Below are 26,703 nucleotides of genomic sequence, written 5' to 3'. Positions count from 1 at the left end.
GCTCCTGGTAATTTCAGCAATTTAATGAAGTCCTCTGTGGGGGAAACAATTGGATTCCAATGACTTTCTCCCTGGAGCTCGACCCCTGGGTAGGATCTGCCTTCTCCATCTATTTTTGATTTACTGTGAATCTCCCAACATCTTAATGCATCGTTTTGCCTTTGTTGTCAGTTAATAAATAACCTCCTTCCTGAGAATTAGGCTTATAAATGTCTCTCTGTGGCCATCATGATTCATTTCTTCAAGTTCAAAAGGCAGAAAATAGAAAGCTTTTCTCTGGTTCCTCCCTTCCTCCCTTACAGTGCCTTCTACCATAATTGCTTCTCTGGTCATTCATTCTTTTGATCTCAGATCTACAAGTCTTTTAGCAATGCCTATTAGTATCAGGGAGGATGGAAATTAGTAACACCTGGCCCACCTTTCCTTCCTCCATTCTAGGCCCTGGGGAAAAAAAGGGGGGGAGGGGTAGACAAAAACAAAAAACAAAAACCCTGCCCTATGTCCCAGACACCAAAAGATAGGAACACCCAAATGTCCGCAAATGAATGGATAAATAAAATGTGGCTAATCCATACCATGGAATATTATTCACCCATAAAAAGAACTGAAGTACTGATCCATACAACAGAGTGGTTAATCTCAAAAACATGTTAAGAGGCCAGACACATGTGGGAGGACTTCGTTTGTATGAAGTGTTCAGAATAGCCAAACCCACGAGACAGAACATAGATGAGTGATTGCCAGGTGTGAGCTAGAGGGGATAATGGGAAGGATTGCTTCCCCAGTACCCGAGTCTCCTTTTGGTGATGAAAATGTCTTAGAACTAGAGAGGGATGATGCTTGGAAAACATGAATGGCCCTAATGCCGCTGAGTTGTACGCTTTACAGTGGTTCACTAATGTGAATTTCACATCAGTTAGAAAAAAGCCTCGCCCTCAAAAGACTTTGCATCCTATTGGGAGTCGCTGAAAATAAAGAATATGTCACATGAGTTGAAGTCATGTAGGAGAGACAGACAAGTCAAGAAGTCATTTTATTCTAGTATAGGCAGTGTCCTGGCAGACACATGCTAAGCGAAGGAAGACATTCCAGATAACAATACTGTGCTGCAGAAGTTTCCAGCAGGCTCAGCTGGCATCCTAGTGTTGAGCCCCAGACCTAGCTAATGGCTACATGGCCTTGGGCAAGTCATGTATCTATGTATCTTTATTCATTTATTTTCATGAAATACATCGAATCTGCAGGGATGCTGGATGCTTCTGAGTCATTCTGTTCTATCTGCAGGTGTCCGTCTTCTCTGTCCATTTTCAAAGTCTTACATGCTATTTTAACCAGTCACAATTGGACAACTGTGTTGAGTGATGTTCCTCTGGGGACTCGGAGTGCACTCGGGTTTCTAAGTAGTAGGGCCTTCTTACCTGCAGGATATAAAGAGAGAAAATAGGAGGGAGATTTACTTGAGATTCTCACCTTCCTGATTTCTGCTGCTTTATAGGAGTTGGGGGCATTGGTTTGAGTGACCTGACCAGGAATCTCGAGCCACAGAGTAGACACTCAGAAGCCAATAAATAATCTTGGTCAGGATCCTCTGGAATGCCAACTCCCAATATTTAGTGACTCTGATGATATGGAAGCCTGTCCCCTACCCACCCTGGTGTTTATTCCTGGTTTATTCCAGGGGATCAAGGTGACACAATAAACAGTGGCTGCTTCTGGGGAAATTTTGTGGCTATTGGGGACACAGAGGTAGTTTATATTTACATACAAACAATATAAATTATATATAAATTTAATAAGGGCCCACCCTTTTTTAAAAAAGATTTTATTTAGGATCCCTGGGTGGCTCAGCGGTTTGGCGCCTGCCTTTGGCCCAGGGTGCGATCCTGTAGTCCCGGTATCGACTCCCACATCACGCTCCCGGCATGGAGCCTGCTTCTCCCTCCTCCTGTGTCTCTGCCTCTCTCTATATATAGATATAGATATAGACATATAGATATCTATATCTATATATAGATCTATATATAGAGAGATATAGATCTATATATAGAGAGAGATCTATATATAGAGAGAGAGATATCATAAATAAAATAATAAATAAATAAATCTTTTTTTAAAAAGATTTTATTTATTTATTTTACAGAGAGAAAGAGAGAGCAAGAGAGCGAAAGCATAGGGAGAGCTCCACCCCAGGATGCTGAGATCATGACCTGAGTTCAGTTAACTGACTGAGCCACCCAGATGCCCCTAATTAGGGCCTATCCTAATGATTTCATTTTACTTAATTACCTCTTAAAAGGCCCTCTCTCCAAATACCATCACATTCTAAGGCACTAGGGGTTAGGGCTTCAACATATGAATTTTGAAGGGACATAATTCAGCCCACAGTACTCTTTAACATACATAAGCATCTGGTATTATAGAGTCCTCCGCCAACTCAAAAAGATTTCTGACTCACCCTCCTCACCTCTTTCTGGTCCTGAGTCAGTCAGACAGTCTGGTCCCTGAATACAGCTGTCCCCAGAAAGTGACCATCAACTCTTGGCTGCTTCCTGAGTAACAATCAGAATGAAAGGGGGAGTGGCTTGACTTATTTTGAAAATTCAGAATTCCATCTTGACCATTTCTGTGCTATTGGTAGCCCAGACTATCCCTTCCTAGAGTGTAGTCTGAGTTCTCTGGAGAAACAGAAACAATAGGAAATAGAAATCCTATATGTATAATTATGAAAGCTAAGAATTCTAAGATGTTGTAGGCAAGCTGGAGACCCAGAAGACCTGATGGTATAAGTTCCATTCCAAGTCCAAAGGGAGGAGAAGACTGGTGTCCCAGCTTGAAGACAGTCAAGCAGAGAGAAAGAATTCTTACTTGCTTAGTCATTTATTCTATTAAGATCTTCAGTGGGTTGGATGAGGCCCACCCACACTGGGGCAAGCCATCAGCTTCACTCATTCTACTGCTTCAGATGTTCAAATCATCTGGAAACACCTGAGACACACACGGAATAATGTTTGACCAAATGTCTGGGCCCTTTGGGGCCCAGTCGGTTGACACATAAAATCAACCATCATAGGGTAGAAACCTGGCCAAAGAGAGCCAAAAAGAATCCAACTTCATTCTACCTCAGCCACCGGGACTCTCTTTTTGGATTAACATGGTCCTAGATCACAAAGAGAATGAACATTTCACTGGGTCCCCTGCTCGCTGAGTCCCCCTTGAGTAGCACCCTAAAGTGGGGCCTGTGGTGGTTCTCTAATAAGTTTTATAAAAATGCCCTAGTCCCCGCGCCAGCCTTTCAGACAAGAGGGCTTTGTGTGAGCAGGAGATGATTTGAAAAGGTGAAGTCACTGGAATGGACACACTGATTTTGTGGCCGTTGAGGAAGAGCAAAGGGAAATGCCCTCATTTCCAAGCTGCCGCAAATGCCTTAGATCTGTCTACTGGGTTAACCACCCCTCCCCCCCCTCCCCCGCCTCCCCCTCCAGGAGAAGCCTTTGATAATGATTTCATGAGCACTGTTCTCTTTAACCTTACTGAGAAATCTGTTGGGAACACCAGGCTTGGCCCCAGCTCCTGTGCCTCCCACACAAAACACCTGTCAACCTCTTTCCAATTCCATTCCCACAGTCACTGCTCAGTCATTTGTGGGGGGGCGGGGGGAGGGGTGTGAGGATGGTGCAGGGAGAAATGCCCCAGCTGGTGGCCTGACAGACAGCACAGGACTCACTGCTCTCTGGTTATTCCTCAACAATTCAAACTGTATTGGTGTCTTTGGGTCTACTCACTGGCCAGGAGATGTCTGAGACAGTGTCATCCTCTACCCTCTGACTGGTGTGGGTTCCATGTGGGACAATTGTGGGAGGCCCCAACAATTGTAAGCAATGCTCTCTTTCCACAAGGGTCATGTGCACTTCTTGTGTGGAAGCCAGGCATTAATTTGTCTCTCTCCTGAAAACACCATGACTTACACCATAGGGGTGGTCATAAGATATCTTCAGGTGTTAAGGAAGTATCACAAGTAGATCCTGTAGCCTCCATAGATCAGCAGAGATCTCTCCCAAATGAGGTACCCTACCACTCCCAGAGCCATAGCTGGCTCCTTCTTTTTCACACCCTGTGGGCAGTTATCCCTGCAATGGAAGTCATCCAATTAGAACAGGTGGTATAAAACTTGTCCCTGACTTTAGCTGGTGATCAAATGATACCACCTCATCCTTGGAAGACTTTCAGGTCAGCCTCAACTCACTGGCCAGAGTTGTTATGGATGATGTAAGTGCCCTAGGCTTCCTTTCTGCAGGCCACAGGGGGATCTGCGCAATTGCTAGTACATCCTGCTATATCTGGATCAATGCCTTGGGCCAAGAGGAAAGGTCAGTACAAAAATTTAAGGAGAAAGCCACCTGGCTTTCCAAGGTAGATCCAGATGGTTTATGGGATTTGTTCAGCTAGCTGAGTCCAGGACCAGGGGTGGGAGGATTGCCAAGGCCAATACTTTTGCTTAGAGTCCTGTGAACAGTAACCTTAATTAAATGTTGTTGAGGCAAAGTAAATAGATTTGGTTCTACCTTCTGTGGGTCAGATGAATCAAAATGGCCAATGGAATGGCATACTCATGGGAGAATTTGCCAAAAGCCATGACAGTGTAGAAATAACAGGCGTTGTTAGGAGACAATTCTCTGTGCGTCTCAGGTGTTTCTGCTTGCTTTATGAACGGAGCTTTTCCACATTGTAAGATGGTATAGCAAACAGCCCTGGAAGATAGAGATAGTATCTCCTTCCAAAACAAAGGACAAATTTGTTTACTGTCCAATGTAGAATCCTAATGTCTCCCTCTGGGCAAAAGCCAGGCAGTTTTATTTGGGGCCTAAACTTAAGCTTCTTTTTCTGTAATGCATCCCATTACATGCAGGCATCCCTTGTTCCTTTTGCCCTGCCCTTTGGGAATGGGGCTCAGGAAACTGGCACAAATGCTGGTACACCAGTCATTGCTCTTGCAGTGAATACTTGTCTTTTGGTCTCTGATGTAGGAGACTTGTGCTATCTGCTAGCATTCATGAAGATGTGGCAGGCTATCTTATTCTTTATTTTTATTTTTAAGATTTTGTTATTTCAGAAAGAGCGAAAGTGAGAGTGGATAGAGAAGCAGATGAGGAGGGAGAGAGAGAGGGGGAAAGAATTTCAAGCAGACTCTGTGCTGAGCACAGAGCCCAAATGGGGGTTCAGTCTCATGACCCTGACATCATAACCTAAGCTGAAACCAAGAGTTGGACACTCAACCGACTGAGCCACCCAGGTGCCCCCCTTTTTTAAAGATTTAATTTTTATTGAGAGAGAGAGAGAAAGAGAGAGCACATGAGTAGGGGGTGGGGCAGAGGGAAAGAATCCCTGACTGCGGAGCCTCCTGTGGGTGAGGCTCAATCTCCACCTCAGGACCCTGAGATCATGACCTGAGCCAAAATCAAGAGTCCGCTGCTTAAGCAAATGAGCCACCCAGGCGCCCCTGGCGGGCCATCTTATTAACTTGCACGTAGAAGAAGATCTCAGACCCTCCAAAGTTCTTGACAAACCCACCTAGAATGTTTTTATTGAGAATCTATTTCCTAAGTACTTCTGTAAATGTTGTGTCTACAGAAATGAGCACAGCAAAGTCTCTATCTTCATGAAGCTTATATTCCAGTGGGACAGAATGTGGTAGGGTAAATTAGGGCATCCTTTATGCAGAGCAGTTTGGCAAAGCATACTTAAAACCTTAAACACGGGGTGCCTTGGTAGCTCAGTGGGTTAAGTGTCTGCCTTTGGCTCAGGTCATGATCTCAGGGTCCTGGGATCAAGCCTCATATTGGGCTCCCTGCTCAGCAGCAAGTCTGCTTCTTCCTCTCCCTTTGCCCCTCCCCCCTGCTCATTCTCTCTCTCTCTTTCAAAGAAATAAATAAAATCTTAAAAAAAAATAAAACCTTAAAAATGTGCCTACTTCTTGAGACTTTTTTTTTTTAAAGATTTTATTTATTTATTCATAGAGACAGAGAGGGAGAGAGGCAGAGACACAGGCAGAGGGAGAAGCAGGCATCATACAGAGAGCCTGACGTGGGACTTGATCCAGGGTCTCCAGGATCAAGCCCTGGGCTGCAGGCGGCGCTAAACCGCTGCGCCACCAGGGCTGCCCACTTCTTGAGATTTTATAAGGTTTCATCTCAAATGAATTCTTATAAGAATTCATCATGGCAAAAAAATAAAATAAAAAAGAATTCATCATGGCTCAGGCAGTGGGGCATGTGACTCTTAATCTTGGGGTTGTGAGTTTGAGATTACCTGAAAGTAAAATCTTCAAAAAATATTCATCCCAGGACGCCTGGGTGGCTCAGTGGTTGAGCGTCTGCCTTTGGCTCAGGTTGTGATCCTGGGGTCCTAGGATCGAGTCCCACATCTGGCTCCATGTAAGGAGCTTGCATCTCCCTCTGCCTGTGTCTCTGCCTCTCCCTGTGTCCCTCATGAATAAAATAATAAAATCTTTAAAAAACAAAACAAAGATTAATAAGCTGAAGAAAGCTTCTGGGAAAACTTTTGCCTTGTGAAATCAGGCCCTGTCCCTTTCTGCTTCCTGTTAGTTCCTACTGGCAATACAGATATAGGGCTGCAAGTGGAGCAGCCATGTCACAATCATGGAAATTTATTCATGAAGGCAAATCCAGCATGCTGAAGATGGCAGAAAGGAAAGAGGAAAGGCCTGGGTTAGCATTATTATTGAATACTTCCCCAGGCATGGGCCACCTGCCTGCTTTCAGACTCCCTGTTTGAAAAGAAACAAACCAACCAGAAATGGCTATTTGACTAAGCCACACAGGTATATCGGAAGATCAGTTCCAATTATTTCCTGCCCTGTATTAGAATTATCCATCTATATTAGCCTCATGGAGGGTGTCCCTCCCCATGTCTTGACTTTGGTCTTCGTCATGTGATTTGCATTGTATAATGGGATATTGACTGATGAAATGTAAGCAGGGCCTTAAAATATATATGCTTGTGAAGCTTGTGTTGCCCTTTTGCTTTCGCCATCTCCATGAAAAGAACATGCCTTGAGAAACCTATGGGTCTCAGAAGGAGATGTGGGAAACAGGACTTAAATTCATGGCCTGGCACTAACCCAACCTACAATAGTCACCTTCAGCCAATCCACACATGTATGAGTCAGAAAAAAATGTTGGCTATCATATGCCACAGAGATTTGGGTATTGTTTGTTTTCCAGCAATAGCTAATGAATACATCCATTATAGTCACATATCGTTACTTGTACTCAAAAGCATTCTTAACAAATATAAACAAGTTAACACACGAAGAGTGCCTGGTACCTATTAGATATTTAATAAACATCAATCACTTTCTTTTTACCCTCCCACACAGGATCATTTCTGGAAAAGGAGGATATTTCTTTGAGTGTTAGTTGGCCTTTGGTTTTAGTGTATGGCTCTTTCAATGGATTTTCACCTGGGATTCAATCATTCCCATTGGGTCTATCTTTCCACTATAACATTATTCCAGACTTCAAGGAAGAAATTAAAACCAGCCCTCAGAAGCATGGGCTATGGACATAAAATTGAAAGAACTGAGGTTTCTTGGCATGGGATTAATAATTATAACCAAAAGATCTATGGAAAGTATCAGCATACTGACTTTGTGCTCAGTCATAAGAAATAGTAACTTAAATCACTCTGTGAACTTTCCCTTTATTTTATTTTATTTGTACATTTTATGTGTGTGCTGAGGCTATAATACAAGGCGACTGCTGTGTAATGGTCTCTTGCTGCTAGTAAATGCTCAGGCCAAGCCACAGAGATTGTTTGCATAGCAGGAGACATTGATCTCATGACACTGTCCAATTACAGTGACTGTGTGTATTATTCTGAGCCACTGAGGGGCTCAAGTGCATTTGACTTCAGAGTTCTGTTCTTGGGCAGCTGCCCTTTCAGGAGCTCAGGGGACAGAGCTGTTGGCTGTGTAAAGTGAACTGCTAAATCAAGAGCAGGCTACCGCCTGGACTTGCCACTTAGTATGCTCCAAGACCATCAACGTCTGCATAACCCAGGAATAGGTTAGAAATGCAGAATCTGAGGTCCAGCCCCAGACCTAATGACTCAGAATCTGCATTTTTAACAAGATCTCCAGATGAGTCTTTTTTCAGTTTAAAAAAAAATTTGAGAGGGATCCCTGGGTGGCTCAGCGGTCAGGGGGCGCCTGCCTTCGGCCCAGGGCATGATCCTGGAGTCCCAGGATCAAGTCCCACGTCAGGCTCCCTGCATGGAGCCTGCTTCTCCCTCTGCCTATGTCTCTGCCTCTCCCTCTGTGTGTTTCTCATGAATAAATAAATTAAAAATCTTTTAAAAAATTGAGATATAATTTGCATACTGTACATTCACCTTTTTAAAATGTACAGTTCTGTGGTTTTTAGCTTATTCACAAAGACGTGCATCCATCACTGTCTAATTCCAGAACATTTTCATTAGCCCAAAACAAACACATCCTCATTAGTAATCATTCCCCATTGCCCCCTCGCCCAGCCCCTGGCAACTACTAGTCTACTTCCCATTTCTATAGAGTTGCCTTTTTTTGGACACATCACATACGTAGAACTTAGCAGCCTAGGGCCTTTTGTGTCCAGCTTCTCTTCCTTTTTTTTTTTTTTTTTAAGATTTTATTTATTCATGAGAGACACACAGAGAGTCAGAGACACAGGCAGAGGGAGAAGCAGGATCCCCGCAAGGAGCCCCATGCGGTACTTGATCCCGGATTCCGGGATCACGACCTGAGCCAAAGGCAGATGCTCAAGGGCGTCCCTGGTTTTTCTTCCTTAACAAAATGTTTCGGGATCCCTGGGTGGCGCAGCGGTTTGGCGCCTGCCTTTGGCCCAGGGCGCGATCCTGGAGACCCGGGATCGAGTCCCATGTCGGGCTCCCGGTGCATGGAGCCTGCTTCTCCCTCTGCCTGTGTCTCTGCCTCTCTCTCTCTGTGACTATCATAAATAAATAAAAATTAAAAAAAAAAAATGTTTCAAGTTTCATTCATACTATAGCATGTGTCAGTACTTCATTCTTTTTTATGGATGAATATTATTTTGTTGTATGGATATATCACATTTCATTTGCCTATTAATCAGTTGATGAACATTGGACTTGTTCCATATTTGGCTATTATTAATAATGCTGCAATGAACAGGTAAGTACAAGTTTTTATGTGGGCATATATACCCATTTCTCTTGGGTATATACATGTAGGAATTTGCTGGGTCAAATGGTAACTCTATGTTCACCCTTTAGCGGCACTGTTCCTAAACTGGTGACACCATTTTGCAATCTCATCAGCAGTATTTGAGGGTTTCAATTTCTCCATATCTTCATCAACACGTGTTATTGTCCTACTTTGTTGTTGTTAATTATGGTAAGATATATATTAACTAACCATTTGAGGGGTGTCTGGGTGGCTCAATTGGTTAAGTGCCTGCTTTTGGCTCAGGTCATCATCCCAGGATCCTGGGATGGAGCCCTGCATTGGGCTCCCCGCTTGACAGGGAGCCTGCTTCTCCCTCTCCTTCTGCCTGCTGCTCCCCCTGCTTGTGTTCTCTCTCTGTAAAATAAATGAATAAAATCATTTTTAAAACATTGACCATTTGAACCATTTTTAAGTGGATAGTTCAGTGGCATTAATATTCATATTGTTGTGCGACCCTCACTACCATCCATCTCTAGATGTCTTTTTTGTTGTTGTTGTTGTTGTTGTTGAAGATTTTATTTATTTATTCATGAGAGACACAGAAAGAGAAAGGCAGAGACAGGCAGAAGGAGAAGCAGGCCCCATGCAGGGAGCCCGACGTGGGATTCGATCCCAGGTCTCCAGGATCACACCCTGGGCCTAAGGCAGGCGCCAAACCGCTGAGCCACCCAGGGATCCCCTACATTTAGATCTTTAATTCACTTTATTTTAATTTGCATATGGTGCTAAATTAAGACCAACTTGATTCTTTTGCATGGGAATATTCAGTTTTCAGAACCAGTGTAGTTTCAAGTACTTTGTTCTTTTTTTTTTTCAAGTACTCTATTCTTATCTTTTACCTTTGCCCCTCACCCTTCACAGCTTTTCCTCCATGCATCCCACTCTTTTACTATCTTCATACTCTCTCTCTTGTTTTTTTTTTCTTAAGATTGTATTTGTTTATTCGTGTCTCTCACAGAGAGACACACAGAGACACAGGCAGAGGGAGAAGCAGGCCCCAGGCAGGGAGCCTGATGTGGGACTGGATCCCAGAGCCCCGGGATGGCACCCTGAGCAAAAGGCAGATGCTCAACCACTGAGCCACGCAAGCGTCCCCCTTTTTTTATTTTTAAGAAAGCTCAAGCCCAGTGTGGGGCTTGAACTCACAACCCCAAGATCAAGATTACATGTCTACCAACTGAACCACCAGGCACCCATCTTCTTCATACTCTTAAAAAACAAAAGTCAGGGATCCCTGGGTGGCGCAGCGGTTTGGCGCCTGCCTTTGGCCCAGGGCGCGATCCTGGAGACCCGGGATCGAATCCCACATCGGACTCCCGGTGCATGGAGCCTGCTTCTCCCTCTGCCTGTGTCTCTGCCTCTCTCTCTCTCTCTCTCTCTCTCTCTCTCTGACTATCATAAATAAATTAAAAAAAAAAAAAAAAAAAAGTCAATCAAGTAAACATGAAAGAGCAAACTGGTATCATTCAATGATTCATGAATCCAGCAGCATCCCCACAAACAAATAGGAAGAAGGTCCAATGAGTCATACAAAATGGGAGGTTCTTATAGGCGAAGAGGGCAGAAAAGCTAAGTTTTCTAACAAAGAATGAATTGGCAGGCAAGGTCATCTTCTTTAGGGGAAAGGGGGCTTCCACCAAGCAAATTACCTCACTAGCACTAACCAGTTGATTTCATGTTGATGGTTGAAGGTTACATTCCTGGGTGAGGCTGAAGTTGCAATTAAGTTAGATATTAAATCTTGGTTTGCTGACATGGGGCTTTGCACAAATGAGTCCATTTTGGGCCTATTGTCTCTCTCTTTTTTTTTCCTTCTTTAACAATACCACTGATTAAAATGAATTGTAATTGCCTATTTACTTATCTGTCTCCTCCACTAAACTACAATCTCAGTGAAGGGAAGAACCATGTATTTCTTGTCCTCCCCTGCAACCCTCCATTCTATCTCCAGCACTTGTCATAGAGTAGATAATCAGAAAATATGTACCAGTGTGTGATATAATAAAAAATATATATTTTTTTAAGATTATATTTATTTATTCATGAGAAACACACAAGAGAGAGAAAGAGAGGCAGAGACAGAGGCAGAGGGAAAAGGAGGCTCCACGCAGGGAGCCCGATGTGGGACTCAATCCCAGGACCCCGGGATCACTCCCTGAGCCAAAGGCAGACACTCAACCGCTGAGCCACCCAGGCGTCCCAATAAAAATTATATTTGATCTTTGTCTCTGGTTCCTGGCACAGAGCTCCAAATTCTCTTGTAGTCTCCAGAGTGATGGGAGCATCCTTTGTTATTCCTAACAAGCCCCTTTCATCAAGTCTGAGTTTATGCTAATAAAGTGATTATGGGTGGGACCCTTCAATAGCCTCAGGATGGGGCAGGTTGCCACAAAGACCAAGCTTGTGCTTAAAGGTGGAAATTTTCAGCCCCCCTGCTGACCTACAGGGAGGGAAGAGGAGCAGGGAGCTAGAGATCAAGCTGTGTAAAAACACTGGAACATGCAGTGGTGGTGCGATAGGTGAACTTTTGAGTTGGTGAACATATCAAGATGCTGGGAGGGTGGCACACCTGAGGAGAGCATGGACACTCCATGCACTTCTCCTTCCATACTTTGCCTGTGCATCTCTTCTACCGGTCTGTTCCTGACTTTTATCCTTTGTAATAAATTAATATAAATAAGTGACACATATTCCTGAATTCTCTAAAACATCTAGCAAATTATTAAACTTGAGGAGGAAGTTGTAAGAACCCCTGAATTTATAGCCAGTTGGTCAGAAGTTGTGGGTGAACCGGGACTTGTGCCTGGTGTCTAAAGTGGGGGCAGGGGCGCCCGGGTGGTGCAGTTGGTTTCAGTGTCTGACTCTAGATTTCCACTCAGGTCATGATTTTATGCTCATAATTTCAGGGTCATGAGATAGAGCCCCATGTCAGGCTCCGTGCTGAGTGGGGAGTCTGCTTCTCTCCCTCTCTCTTTGCCCCTCCCCCCGCTTTCTCTCTTGCTAAAATAAATAAATAAATCTTTTAAAAATAAATAAATAGAGGCAGCTGGGTGGCTCAGTCAGTTAAGCCTCTGCCTTCAGCTCAGGTACATGATCCCAGGGTTTTGGGATCGAGTGCTCAGTGGGGAGCCTGCTTCTCCATCTTCCTCTACCTCTTCCCCAGTTTGTGTTCTCTCTCTCTCTTGCTCACCCTCTTAAATAAATAAATAAAATCTTTAAAAATAAATAAATAGAGTGGGGGCAGTCCTGAGGCACTTGGCTGGCTTAGTTAGTGGAGTGTGTGACTCTTGATCCCAGGGTTGTAGGCTTGAGTCCCATCTTGGGTGTAGAGATTATTTAAAAATAACATCTTAAAAAAAAGTGGGAAAAAAAAAAGTGGGGGCAATCTTATGGGGACATAGCTTTTTAACTTGTGGGATCTGACACTAACTCCAGGTAGCATTAGAACTGAATTGTTGGACAGCCAGTTGGTGTTGGAGAATCAGAGAACTGCTGGAAAAAACTTCATGCAGCCAGATATATGGCAGGTGTCCAGTGAATAGCAGCTATTTTTATAATCATTATTACCAGCCCCCTACTCCAGCCTTTTCCAACTCACACAGAGATATGAGTATTTTCCATTTGTGTTTCCTTCTGTATAGAATGTAAGCTAATTTAGACATCTATGTTTCTGATTAATGAGCTAGAGATAATGCTTAAATCTGGTGCTAGATCTCAAGATGGCTCTTTGAACTTTTCTGAAATTGTCTACTTTAACACCTTTGGAAGGAAAATGCATCCAGAATGATAACATCAAAGTAAAGAACTTCATATCCATTTAGTGATCAAAAAAAAAAATAAAGGATAAAAACGCATCTTGAGATTAAAGCAGTCTTCTGAATATGAGAGAGAGAGGCAGGGGATGGTAAGGGGGCATTTGCAGTTAATTGAATTGAATATTTCCTTTTCATCCTTGGCTGCTAAGATTAATGTTGGTTTTGAAGGCAGGATACAGTGGCTGGGAGAAAATTCGGCATGAAGTTTGCTGGAAACAATTACAGAAACTGTAGAGATATCAACTTGGAGACCTTTGGTGTGTGGGACTAGCAGGGCAGAGATTTCATTCAACTCAAGACTGGATTAAGTCCTTTGGGAACCTTAAATCCTTTATTTTATTTTTTTTCTTAAACCCTTAAAATATTGCAGCCTATAATGCCTTCTTACCTTTCTGATAAGGGACGAATCATCTAAGAAGTGTTCTTACCCCCAGACAGCCTGAATCCTATTAAGCCTATAGAACTAACTCCCAAAAAAAAAAAAAAAAGAACTAACTCCCAGTTTGTCCAAAGGACAGGCAAGAGAGTTAACACCTGATTCTTTGAAAAGTTAATGTTATTCATTTCAGAAAGCTCCTTGTTAGTGTAAAGAAACACTGCTGATGCCTGGGTGGCTCAGCGGTTTAGCTTCGCCTTCGGCCCAGGGCCTGATCCTGGAGCCCTGGGATTGAGTCCCACATCAAGTTCCCTGCATGGAGCCTGCTTCTCCCGCTGCCTGTGTCTCTGCCTCTTTCTCTCTCTCTGTCTCTCATGAATAAATAAATAAAATATTTAAGAAAAGAAACACTGCTGAATTTTCCTATGTTGGTTTTCTATCCTCCAACTTTAATGAATTTGTTAGTTCTAATCTGTGTGTGTATATGTATGTATGTGCAGGGTTTTCTTCCTATAGCATCAGGTCATCTGAAAACAGAGATAATTTTACTTCTTCCTTTCCATTTAGATGTCTTTTATTTCTTTTTCATGTCTATGCTCTGGCTAGAACTTGCAGTACTGTTTGAATAGGAATGGTGAGAGTAGGTATTCTTATTTTATTCCTGCTCTTAGAAGAAAAGTTTTAGTTTTTTACCAATGAGTAAGATGTTACCTGTGGGCTGTTCCTATGTGGTCTTTATTGTGTCAGAGTAAATTCCTTAAATATCTAATTTGTTCAGATTTTTTTTTAAAGATTTTATTTATTTATTCATGAGAGACACACAGATAGAGAGGCAGAGACACAGAGGAGAAGCTGGCTCCATGCAGGAAGCCCAATGTGGGACTCGATCCCGGGACTTCAGGATCACTCCTTGGGCCGAAGGCAGGCACCAAACCACTGAGCCACCCAGGGATCCCCAGATATGTTTTATCATGAAAAGATATATTGAATTTTATCAGATGCTTTTTCTGCATCAATTGAGATGATCATGTGATTTTTATCCTTCATTCTATAATTGTGGTGTTATCTCACTGATTGGTTTGGGTGTGTTAAACTATCCTTATATCCCAGGGATAAATCCATCTTGTCAAGGTGTATGATTCTTATAATGTGGGTTTTTTTAAGATTTTGTTTACTGGGGCACCTGGGTGGCTCAGGGGTTGAGCGTTTGCCTTCGGCTCAGGGCATGATCCCAGGGTTCTGGGGTCGAGTCCCACATCAGGCTCCCCACAGGGAGCCTGCTTCTCCCTCTGCCTATGTCTCTGCCTCTCTCTCTCAAAATTTTATTTTAATAAAAAAATATTAAAATAAGATTTTGTTTATTCATGAGAGATACAGAGAGAGTGGCAGAGACACAGGAAAAGGGAAAAGCAGGCTCCCCTAGGGAAGCCCGATGCAGGACTTGATCCCAGGCCCCTGGGATCACAACCTGAGCCAAAGACAGATACTCAACTACTGAGCTACCCAAGTGCCCCTCTTATAATGTGTTGTTGAATTCAATTTGCTAATACCATGATGAGGAGTTTAGCACCTAAATTCATCAGGGATATTGGCCTATAGTTTTCTTATCATAGCTTTGTCCAAAAAAAAAAAAAAATCTTTGTCCGGCTTTGATATCACAGTGATGCTGGCCTCATAAAATGAGTTTGGGAGTGTTCCCTCTTCTATTTTTTGGAAGGGTTTAAAAAGGATTGATATCAATTCTATAACATAGATGAACTTGAAGGACATTATGCTAAGTGAAATAAGCCAGATACAGAAGAACAAATACTAAAGGTTTCCACTCATATCGGGAATCTAAAAGAGTCAAACTCAGAAGCAGGGTGGAATGGTGGTTTCCAGGGGCTAGAAAGAAGGGGAATCCAGGAGGTTGTTGATCTAAGGGAACAGAGTTTCAGGCATGCAAGACAGAAAAGTCCTAGAAATCTACTGTACAGCATGTAGTGCTTATACATATAGTTAATGATACCGTATTCTTAAAAATTTGTTAAGAGGGTTGATCTTATGTTAAATATTTTTATCACTAAGTCGGGTCACCTGGGTGGCATAGTCAGTCAGTTAAGCATGGGATTCTTGGTTTTGGCTCTGGTTGTGATCTCAGGGTCATGAGATCAAGCCCCAAATTGGGCTCTGCACTCAGCAAGGAATCTGCTTAAGATTCTCTCTCCCTTTGCCCCTCTGGCTTATGTGCTCTCTCTGTGTCTGTCTGTCTCTGTCTCTGTCTCTGTCTCTTTAAAATAAATAAATCTTGGGACACCCAGGTGGTTCAGTGGTTGAGCAACTGCCGTTGGCCCAGAGTGTGATCCTGGAGTCCCAGGATCAGGTCCCACATCAGGCTCCCTGCATGGAGCCTGCTTCTTTTTCTGTCTGTCTGTCTGTCTGTCTCTCTCTGTCTTTCATGAATGAATAAATAAATAAATAACATCTTTTAAAAAATAAAATAACATTAAATAAAATTAAAAATCTTTAAAAAATATTATTTTCACCGAATAAAAGGAGAGAGAAAACTTTTAGAAGCAATGGTCATGGTTACGTCACTGTTAACTGTGACAGTTTCACAGATGTAAACTTAACTTCAAACTCAAGATACATACATTAAATATGTACAGCCTTTTTTGTATCAAAAAAAAGTCCATGTCATTGAGAAAGTAAGTAGATCAGTGGTTGCCAGGGGCTGGGAGGAGGAAAACAGGAAGTTAATGTGTAACAGATGCCAAGTTTCAGTTCTGTGAGATGAAAAGTTCTGGAGATGGAGGGTGGTGATAGCTGCACAATAATGTGAAGAACTTAACGCTGTTCAACTGTACACTTAAAAATGGTTAAAATGGCAAATCTTATGTGTGCTTTTTACATTTTTTTACATTAATATGAAAAAGGGAAAGATGGAAAGAGATGAGAGGAGTGTTCTGGATAAAAAGAAATTCAAGAGACCATAATACCTGGCACACTTGAGTTTTAACGGCATCCTGGTTTGAGAAAATGAAGTAGTCTCAAAGGTATTCTAAAGACAACTGGGGAGATTCAGATGTGGACTGCATAGGAGACACAGTCCAGAATTATCATTAATTCCCTTGTGCTGGATAATGCCCAGAGATCGTGTAGGAGAATGTCTTTATTCCTATAACACACATGCTGACGTATTTACGGATCAAGTGTCCACAATGCCTGCAATTTCCTTTCAGTTGGGTCTCAAAAATGAAGAATTAAGTCCAATAAAAACAAAAATAAATAAATAACAGAGAGCAAAAAATGACGAATGTTAACAATTGTTCAATCCAGGTGGAAGGTGCATGGCTACTCATTGTATCCTCTTCCTGAATTTTAGAGGTCTCTGAAAGTTTTCATAAGAGGATGATAGGATAAGATGATTATGATTCCTCTTCGTCCTTAGGCAGTTCAAGATAGAAACAAAAGCAACAGCAAGATGGTGGGAGGAGGGATGAATAGTTGAAGCATGGGGGATTTTTTGGGGGCGGTGAAACTATTCTGTGCAATACTGAAAGGGTGTGTACATGACATTTTTTGCATTTGTTAAAACCCATAGAACTGCACACCACAAGGAGTGAAACATAATATAAATAACTAACTTTAGTTAACAATAACATGCCAATTTTGGCTCCTCAACTTTAACAAAGGTACCACACCAATATAAGTTGTTAATAACAGAGGACATTTAAGGGAAGAGAGAATTATTGAGCAGAATGTACAGAGCAGAGAGTACAATTTTTCTCTAAACCTGCTCTTTAGTGTAAAGCTGCTCTGAAAAATAAAATCTAGGGACACCCAGGTGGCTCAGCAGTTGGGTGCCTGCCTTCGGCTGGGGTCGTGATCCAGGGATGGGGTCCTACATTGGGCTCCTCATGGGGAGCCTGCTTCTCCCTCTGCCTATGTCTCTGCTTCTCTCTCTCAGTCTGTGTCTCTCATGAATAAATAAATAAATATTAAAGAAAAAAAAAGTCTAGGGATACCTGGCTGGCTCAGTCAGAAGAGCACATGACTCTGTTTTTAATTTTAATTTAATATTTTTTATTTTTAAAGATTTTTTTAAATTTATTTATTCATGAGAGACACAGAGAGAGAGGCAGAGACACAGCAGAGGAAGAAGCAGGCTCCCCACGAGGAGCCCGATGTGGGTCTCTATCCCAGGATCATGACCTAAGGCAGATGCTCAATGGCTGAGCCATTCAGGCATCCTGAGTACACAACTCTTGATCTCGGGGCTGTGAGTTTGAGCCCCATATTGGGTATAGAGATTACTTTAATAAACTTAAAAAGGAAGAAAGACAAGACAAGAAAAGAAAGACTATCAATTAAAACAACAACCATAATACAGTTAATCTTGAAAAATAAAGATAAAGAAATCAAGAAGAAAAACAAAGGTGTAATAATAATAATCCTAAAAGATAGTAGTCAGAAATGCATGTGCTAGGGTACTATACAATAATAAAATATGGACCACAAGTGTGGCTCTGACCTTCACAGAAACCAGGCAAAGAGGGAAACACATGAAAAACATTTACTTAATAGAGGGTAAGAGGTTTTTTTGGAAGGAAGGGAAGAAATAGGAAAGAAGTCTCTCCCATGGGTCCAAAAAAATCTAATAAAAGGTTCTATTATTGTTCATCCTTGATATTCCTAAAATGTACTCAAAACCAAGCTTCGTATGTCAATTATTACAAATAATATTGGGAACATAATAATGGAGAGGAAACCCTCTGGATAGCAAAAGGAGTGTAAGGAAGTGCACAAAATTTTCCTTTCTTCTATTTTCTCAGAATAACAACTTCACATTGCTTTGATCCAACTATCAAATATCACATTCTTTGGGGGGGGGGGTTCCCCTCTTTGGCTCTTGGTCCTAAACTCAGTTGGGTAATCCAGCCCCAATACAGCTCTTTCCTTTAGCAAACATTCACTCAGCAAATATTGACATTTTGATATTTGTCAAGTGCCAGGCATTAGATTTGGTTCCGAGAGCACAAAGGTGAAAAACAAAAATTCCTGCCTTCAAGGAATTGATATACCGCAGGGAAAGAAGGGGACTAACCAGCAAATCTCACTGTATTGTAATAAGCCCAGAATGATCTGGTGTCAGGATGACTGTGGCAGCAGCAAGGCAGCTCACTATTGAGAAAGTGAATCATCAGAGCTTGAAAAAGAGGAGCCACCTGCCAAGGCAAGGGGAGGGAGAGGCACCGGTGCAGCGGTCAGGGCAGGCAGTGCTGCGGACTATACCGGAGTTGAAGCTGGAACAGTGGGCAGGGACCAGGTCTGGGGGCTCCAGAAAGCCTCTTTCTAGAGTTCAGACTTTCACATGATGGTGACTGGGAGGCTGCTATGCAGAGAAGTCTCCTAGGCAGAAGTAGGTTGTTTGGGAAAATGTCCCCTGGCTATTTTGGAGGAGCCCAAACTGAAGGTAACTAGACCAGTTCTGAGCTATTGCTGCACTGAAGAAATCACCCAGGAATGGAGCCAGAGGAAGGGGCGGATTCACTGGGCATTCTGGAATAGAACCAATAGGACTTATAGATGGATTATATGCTGGGGAGAGTGAGAGGGAGGAGAGGTAGGCTGACTCCTACACTCCAGGCAGGGCCCTGCGGTGATACTGGGTGTGGAAACCAGGTGAAGAGCTGCAAAAGGAACAGAGGAGGTAACCTGTAGGTCTGGGACACCTTGAGTCCCAGGGGACTTGTGGGTTCCAGGTAGACATGGTGAGCTGGCCACTGTGGGCAGGTGTGATGTTCTAGAGAGACCGTGGCTGGGCTAAGAGCAGAGTGTGCTGTGGGCCCAAGTGTCCCAGCAGGGGTCTGTGGAAGGACCACACGGGCCCCCCCTCAGCAATAAGTGTTCACACCATCAATGGTCTGTGTGCCCGCCCGGACCTGCCCAGAGGATGGAGGTTGTGAAAATAAACAAAGACTATCCAAAGGAGAACAAACCAATGCTATTTACTCAGAGCTGGCTATGGCAAGGGAATTGGCCACCATTATTTGTGTTTTGGCAGAGTCTCAAAGGCAGACAGAGGAGTGGGAAAGCTTTATTGTAAAAAAAAAAAAAAAAAGTAGGGGGAGGGGGCACTTGGCTGATTCAGTTGGTAGAGCAATCGACTCTTGATCTCAGGGTTGTGAGTTTAAATCCCACATTGGGGGCAGCCTGGGTGGCTCAGCGGTTTAGCGCTGCTTTCAGCCCAGGGGGTGATCCTGGAGACCCAGGATCGAGCCCCATGTCAGACTCTCTTCGTGGAGCCTGCTTCTCCTCTGCCTGTGTCTGTGCTTCTCTCTCTCTCTCTCTCTGTGTCTCTCATGAATAAATAAATAAAATCTTTAAAAAAAAAAATCCCACTTTGGGTGTGAAACCTATTCAAAAGATGAAAGTGAAAAAATTATTAAAACTTTATTAAAAATAAATAAATAATGGGACTCCTGGGTGGCTCAGCGGTTGAGCATCTGCCTTTAGCTCAGGGCCTGATCCTCAGGCCTGGGGATCAAGTTACACATCCGGCTCCCTGCATGGAGCTGCCTCTCCCTCTGCCTGTGTCTCTGCCTCTCTCTCTGTGTCTCTCATAAATAAATAAATAAAATCTTAATAAATAAATAAATAAATAAATAAATAAATAAATAAATAAATAAGGGATCCAGGTGTGTTCCCATTGGAGGCTGTTGGCATGATGACTTCAGAAGTGGGCTAACTTAAAAAAAAAAAAAAAGTGGGCTAACTAGAAGCAGAGCATCTTATGGGATTGGTGAGTCTTTCTCAACATTCGGCTTTCTCTGGTTGGTTCTGAGATAGAAGCAGGGACAAAACTCAAGGAAGCCGTCAGTTACTAATCAAATCCTGGCCTTTTGGGGCCAATTGTTACAGGAACTGTTGTTTGGTTCCCAAGCTGGTTACTATAGAAAATAGGTTGGTTTCCAGAGCTGCAGACTGAGGGTCAGAGTTCTATTTTTATATAAGGTCTGGCCATTGTCTGCTCATCTATTCAGTCTAACAAGTTTTAACAGAATCTACTATCTCCAGCTCTGGCCCTCAAGGAGGGTCCAAGAAGGTGAGACAAGCATGAAGCAGGCACATGAATCCATTATCAAGACCCTTCCATCCAGGTCTCAGTCCTTTCACTGTCCTTTTCAACTGGTTCGTTTTTTTTTTTTCTTTTCTTTTCTTTTTTTAAGATTATTTATTTATTTATTTATTTATTTATTTATTTATTCATGAGAGACACAGAGAGAGAGTCAGAGACACAGGCAGAGGGAGAAGCAGGCTCCATGCAGGGAGCCCGACGCGGGACTCGATCCCAGGTCTCCAGGATCAGGCCCTGGGCTGAAGGCAGCGCTAAACCGCTGAGCCACCCAGGGTGCCCTGGTTCATTTTGTTCAAAGAAACACAGCAAGATCTCAAAGGATCTTCATACTAGAACTCTGGCAGGTTTTCAAAGAAAAATGTGTACATAAATGTTCATCACTGAGCTGTTTGTAAGAGCTCCAAAGTGGAAGCAACCCAGATGTCCATGAGTAGATGAATGAATAAGCAAAATGTGGTATATCCATACAATTAAATATTATTCAGCCTCTGCAAAGGAGTGAAGTGCTGATCAAGAAGACAACCTTGAAAACATTATGCTTAGTGAAAGAAGCCAGACACAAAATACCATATACTCCACTTAAATGAACCTTCCAGAACAGGCAAATTCCTAGATATAGAAAGCAGATTAGCTATTGCCAGGGGCTGGAGTGAAGTGGAAGCATGGAAATTGACTGCTTAATGGGTACCAGGTTTCTTTTGGGGATAATAAAAAAGTTCTGGAACGAGGTAGTGGTAATGACTGTACTACATTGTGAAAGTCCTTCATGCCACACAATCATACATTGTAGGGGCGCCTGGTGGCTCAGTGGTTGAGCATCTGCATCTGGCTCAGGTCATGATCCCTGGGTCCTGGGATCAAGTCCTGCATCAGGCTCCCCAGCAGGGAGCCTGCTTCTCCTTCTGCCTATGTCTCTGCCTCTATCTCCCTGTCTCTCTCATGAATGAATGAATAAATAAATAAATAACATTTTTTTTAATTTTTTATTTTATTTATTTTTTTTTAATTTTATTTATTTATGCTAGTCACAGAGAGAGAGAGAGACAGACAGACAGACAGACAGACAGAGGGAGAAGCAGGCTCCATGCACCGGGAGCCTGACGTGGGATTCGATCCCGGGTCTCCAGGATCGCGCCCTGGGCCAAAGGCAGGCGCCAAACCGCTGCACCACCCAGGGATCCCAACATTTTTTTTTTTAAATCATACTCTTTAAAATGGTTAAAATGGCAAATGCAGTTCTGTGTATTTTATATGCAGGGTCAGTTCTGGAGATTTAATTAGATTAAAAATATTTACAGCCAAATATTTTATTTGGTCAACTTTGATCAAGCAGAAGAAAGTTAAATTTTTTAATGAAATATCAGTTCCTGGATAATTAATGAATTTCAAATATAAAAATCACAGTGATATCGTAGAAAAGACAGCTTTCGCTCAGTATGGACAGTTCACTTTCTCAACAAACTCAATTATTATTTATGCCGAATGGGTTATGATTTCTAAGGCTTTTATGTGATAACAAAGCCAATAGTTAATAATGATGAGTAAAAAGGTGATTGTGTATTTGATAAATATCACAGTGTTCACATTTAACAGATATCTTATGTAGAACAATAACTCAGTTTGAATAACTGCAAAATGACTTTAATGACATAATAATGTAACCACTTTAAGGCAATAGCAATGAACATTTTTTCTTTTGAGTCAAATGATTCTACTTCTTTGTCGTTTTTTTTGAGAGAGAGAGAGAGCGCATGTGTAACAGGGAGCCGGGGGTGAGGGGCAGAGGAAAGGAGAGAGAGAATCTTTAGCAGACTCCACACTGAGAGTGGAGCCTAAGGCAAGGCTTGATCTCATGACCCCGAGATTATGACCTGCGCTGAAACCCAGAGGTAGATGCTTAACTGACTGAGTCACCCAGGCACCCCTGGGTTTTTTTTTGTTGTTGTTGTTGTTGTTATTCATGGAAAAACCCTATCAATCTCACAAAGTGATTCCCAGTCTCACTTTCCTATTGGTACAATTTATCCTTCACTTTCTGGGCACTCAGTTGTGGGCTGTACATAGCCATGTAGTTTACATTATCACAGTTCCCTTGACAGGTAGGATTTCTTTTCTGGATTTTACAGAGAGGTGATGTCCTTTGCCCAAATTCTCTCTGATAGTTAGCTTTCTTTAATCCTAATCCTATTCTTTCTCTCTCTTTTTTAGAGATTTATTTATTTTAGAGAGAGCATGCATGAGCAGGGGGAGGGGCAGAGGGAGAGGGAGAGAGGGAATCCTCAAGCAGACTCCCCCCTGAGCATGGAACCTGCTGCAGGGACCCTGCGATCATAATCTGAGCAAAAATCAAGAGTCATCTGCTTAACCGATGGATCCATCCAGGTGCCCCAATCCTAGTCTCTTAATCAACAAATTTACTCCGGAAAGGGATAGATAGTAAATATTTTAAGGCTTTGCAGCCCATGTGGTCTCTGTTGCAGCTACTTAACTGCCTGGTAGCACAAAACTAGCTGCAGACAACACACAAAGAAGCATCATATTCCGAGCTGTGATAAGAGCACCAAAATTCTATTAATTTTCTATGTATTATGCAATATCATTCTTTCACCTTTTTTTCCCAAGCAATTTCAAAATGTAAAAACCATTCTTGGCTTGCAGACCACACAAAAATAGACAGCAAACCAGATATGGCCCAACAGCTATGGTTTGCTGACCCCTGCTCCTGATCTCTGCAAGGTCCCCAAATCCAGCATGTACAGTGGACAGTGAGATGATTAAGGTGAATGCAACGGGCCAGGCGGTACATTCGTGGTTAGTGGAAACTGTGACTAACAGAGGAGCCCAGGACTTCCTAAGGGAAGCTCTCCATCAGCTCTTAACTCTCATGCCCTGTGTGCATACAATGCATTATTGCCCATCCTCACAGGTTCTCAAAGGACAGAAACTAGAAATTCATGTTTGTATTTACAATCTCTCACTTGTAATATTTTTTAAATATTTTATTTATTTATTTTTAAAAGATTTTATTTATTTATTCATGAGAGACACACTCACAGAGGGGGGCGGTGCAGAGACACAGGCAGAGGGAGAAGCAGGCTCCATGCAGGGAGCCCGATGTAGGACTCGATCCCAGGACTCCAGGATCAGGCCCTGGGCTGAAGGCAGCACTAAACTGCTGAGCCACCCGGGCTGCCCAAGATTTTATTTGAGGGAGAGACAGCACGAGCAGTGGGGAGGAGGAGAGGGGGAGGAAGGAATAGGCCCCTGTTGAGCAGGGAGCCTGACATGGGACTCGATCCCAGGACCCTGAGATCATGTACTGAGCCCCAGGCAGATGTTTAACCCACTGAGCATTTAGGCGCCCTCTCTGTTGCAATATTAGCAGTGTTCAAATTACTGAACGAGGGGTTCCCAGGCTCAGTTGGTCGGGTGGTGGGCTCTTGGTTTCTGCTCTGGTCATGGTCTCAGAGGCCTGGGATCAGGCCCTGCATGGGGCTCTGTGCTCAGCCCAGGGTCTGTTTGAGATACTCCCCTTCTCTCTCTCTCTCTCCATCAGCCCCTCCCACCCCAAAACAAGTGAATACCTTTAAATTTTTTCCTTAAATTTCTGAAAGAAAATACTGCCTATCAAAAATAAAATCTATGATATTCCAAGCACATCTTGAATCAGACATGGCCCACAGGTCCCCTTGTCTGCAACCTCCTTACTCTGGTTGCATGGGTTCTCGACTCTGGCTATTCTTGGGAATCACTTTGGACTAAAAAAAGCCTCGGAGAAATCACTTTGGACTAAAAAAAGCCCTACCCCCAGAGATCAGATTTACATGGTCTGCAGTGGAGCATCTGTATATTTTTAAAGTGCCCCAGTTGATTCTGAAGTGTAGCCACTACTCCCGGCTTCAGCCAATTACACATACTAATCCCCGGAGCCCCGTACAATACACACCGAAGGAGGGCAGACTTCAGTGGCTCTTGGTCCAAAAGTCAATTCATTTAACCTGTTCTGTGCTCGCCTCAAAGATGTTGCCTATAAATACTGTCATAAAGGACTGGAGTCTCTGGCTCATTAATCCTTCTACCTGTGAGAGAAAAGCACCTCTTCTTGTCAGGACCACTTGCCAGTGAAGTCAGAAGGCAGAGGGAACTAGCTTGGGGCAGATTTGGGAAATAGTCTGACAGCAGCTCTCTCTGCATGGTGCCCTAGTCCATTTAGGATCCTGGGGTACTTGAATCCTGGCCATAATCCAAAGAGCCCCACCCACAGATGGAGACCAGTTGCCTGGTTCAGGGGCCTTTGACAGCTTCCCTTCCTCTACCTTGGCTTCCATGGTCTGGTCCATTGTATCAGTCAGGGTTCAACTCAGAAACACTGTAGGTTATGGGATGAGAGATTTATTCTAGGAATTAGACTTTACAGAGCTGAAGGAGGAGCTGAGAAAGGGACCATCCAGGAAGGAAGCTAGAGGATCAAAGGAAGTCCTGACCAGTGCATCTGAGCAGCCAAGCACGTTTGACTGCCAAAATAGAACAGCCGAGGGAAAGCCCTGTGGCAGGCGGTGCTTCCATGCAGCTACTGCCGCCGAGCATCTGGTGGTGGGACAGGGACTGCTCTTGGTCAGCAGGGTCAGCAGTCAGAAGAGCCGGATGCAGAGCAGAGGAGAGAAGAGACAAGTAGAACCTGCGGGCATCTCTGCTTCTCGTCATCCCTCACTGGGTCTGACCACAGTGACTTTCAGGCATGGCTGCTGCCTCACCTGCGCTTGCCTCTCTCGGCCACATTGAACAGGGAAACAGATTTCCAACTTAATCAAGTTGACCCGGTACAAACCACACATGCCTGCATTCCTCTGTTGCCTCTTCTGGCCATTACTCTCTGTGATGGCTAATTTATGTGGTATCTGGAGCTGGGCCATGGGATGTCCAGACAGACACCTCATTAAACATTGCTCTGGGTGACTCTGTGGGGGTGTTTTGGGAGGAGATTAGTATTTGAATCAGTAGACCCAGTAAAGCAGATTGCAGTCCCCAGTGTGGGTGGGCTTCAGCCCAATTGCTGAAGACCTGAAGGAAGAGAGAATTCTCTAGCCCGGCCTGAATGTAGAGCTGTCACATTTGTTTCCTCCTGCCTTCAGATGGGCACTCATGCCACCAGCGCTCCTGGTTCATGAGCCTTCAGACTTGGAATTTACACACCACTGGATCCATTGGTTCTCAGAACTTTGGGGTTATTACTTATTTTTTTAAAATTTTTATTTATTCATTCATGAGAGACACAGAGAGAGAGAGAGGCAGAGACACAGGCAGAGGGAGAAGCAGGCTCCCTGGTGGGGAATCCGACATGGGACTTGATCTCAGGACCCTGGGATCACGACCTGAGCCAAGGCAGACACTCAACCACTGAGCCACAGGCGTCCCAAACATTCGGGTTTAGACTGCAACTACACCACTGGCTCTCCTGGGCTCCCAGCAGATTGTGGGATTTAGCCTCCAGAATCCTGTGAGCCAATTCCTTTCTCTCTCTCTTTCTCTTTCCAATGGGTTTTCTTTCCCTGGAGAATCCTGAAGAAGACACTCTCTCTCCTACACACTCTTTAATTTCTCAGAAGTTCCCAAATTCTTTCCCACCTGAAAGACCTTTCTCTTGAAGCTGAAATGTATTTCCTCCCCACCAACCCCTCACCGGGCTCTTCTTTTCTCATCCTCTCTGGCATAGTTGAAGTCACTTTCCCTGGACTTCCAATATAAGTTATCTGCCTGTTATTCTTGTTTCCTATGTACAACTTGGGGTTGTATATATACAACAAAGAGGGGGGCACCTGGGTAACTCAGTCAGTTGGGTGTCCAGTTACTGGTTTTGGCTTAGGTCACGATGTCAAGGTCCTGGGATCGAACCCTGCATGGGGCTTCTCACTCAGTGTGGGGTCTGCCTGTGGATTCTATCCCTCCTTCAGCCCCTCCCTCCACTCACGCTCACTCTCTCTCTCTAAAATAAATAAATCTTAAAAAACAAACCAACAAATAAAGAGAAAAGGATCAATACAGAGCTTGGGGTTGTATATTTACTTATAGCATCTCTTTCTTCTACTAGCTCTGGAGTTCTTTGAGGTCAGGGATTGTGTATATTTTGTTCACC

The 26,703-nt window shown here is 43.3% G+C and overlaps 1 long non-coding RNA gene across 3 annotated transcripts in view; it reads right to left on the bottom strand.

Moving 5' to 3' along the window:
- Positions 1–1,020: 1,020 nt before the first annotated feature.
- The window catches only part of LOC144318125 (uncharacterized), a 36,651-nt gene continuing 10,968 nt past the window's right edge, over positions 1,021–26,703 (bottom strand). Inside the window, exons 6-7 of one of the 3 annotated variants that reach the window (XR_013383968.1) lie at positions 2,456–2,549; positions 1,021–1,418 (exon numbers count right to left, since the gene is read on the bottom strand). This is a non-coding gene — a long non-coding RNA (uncharacterized LOC144318125). The remainder of the gene's footprint in view (positions 1,419–2,455; positions 2,550–26,703) is intronic. The other 2 variants (XR_013383967.1, XR_013383969.1) reach the window with 2 other exon arrangements.

Source organism: Canis aureus, chromosome 8 (genome assembly GCF_053574225.1).
Source record: "Canis aureus isolate CA01 chromosome 8, VMU_Caureus_v.1.0, whole genome shotgun sequence".
Lineage (NCBI taxonomy): Eukaryota > Metazoa > Chordata > Mammalia > Carnivora > Canidae > Canis > Canis aureus.
The sequence above is the reverse complement of the archived record's forward strand: the minus strand, read 5'-3'. Positions and strand labels throughout refer to the sequence as shown.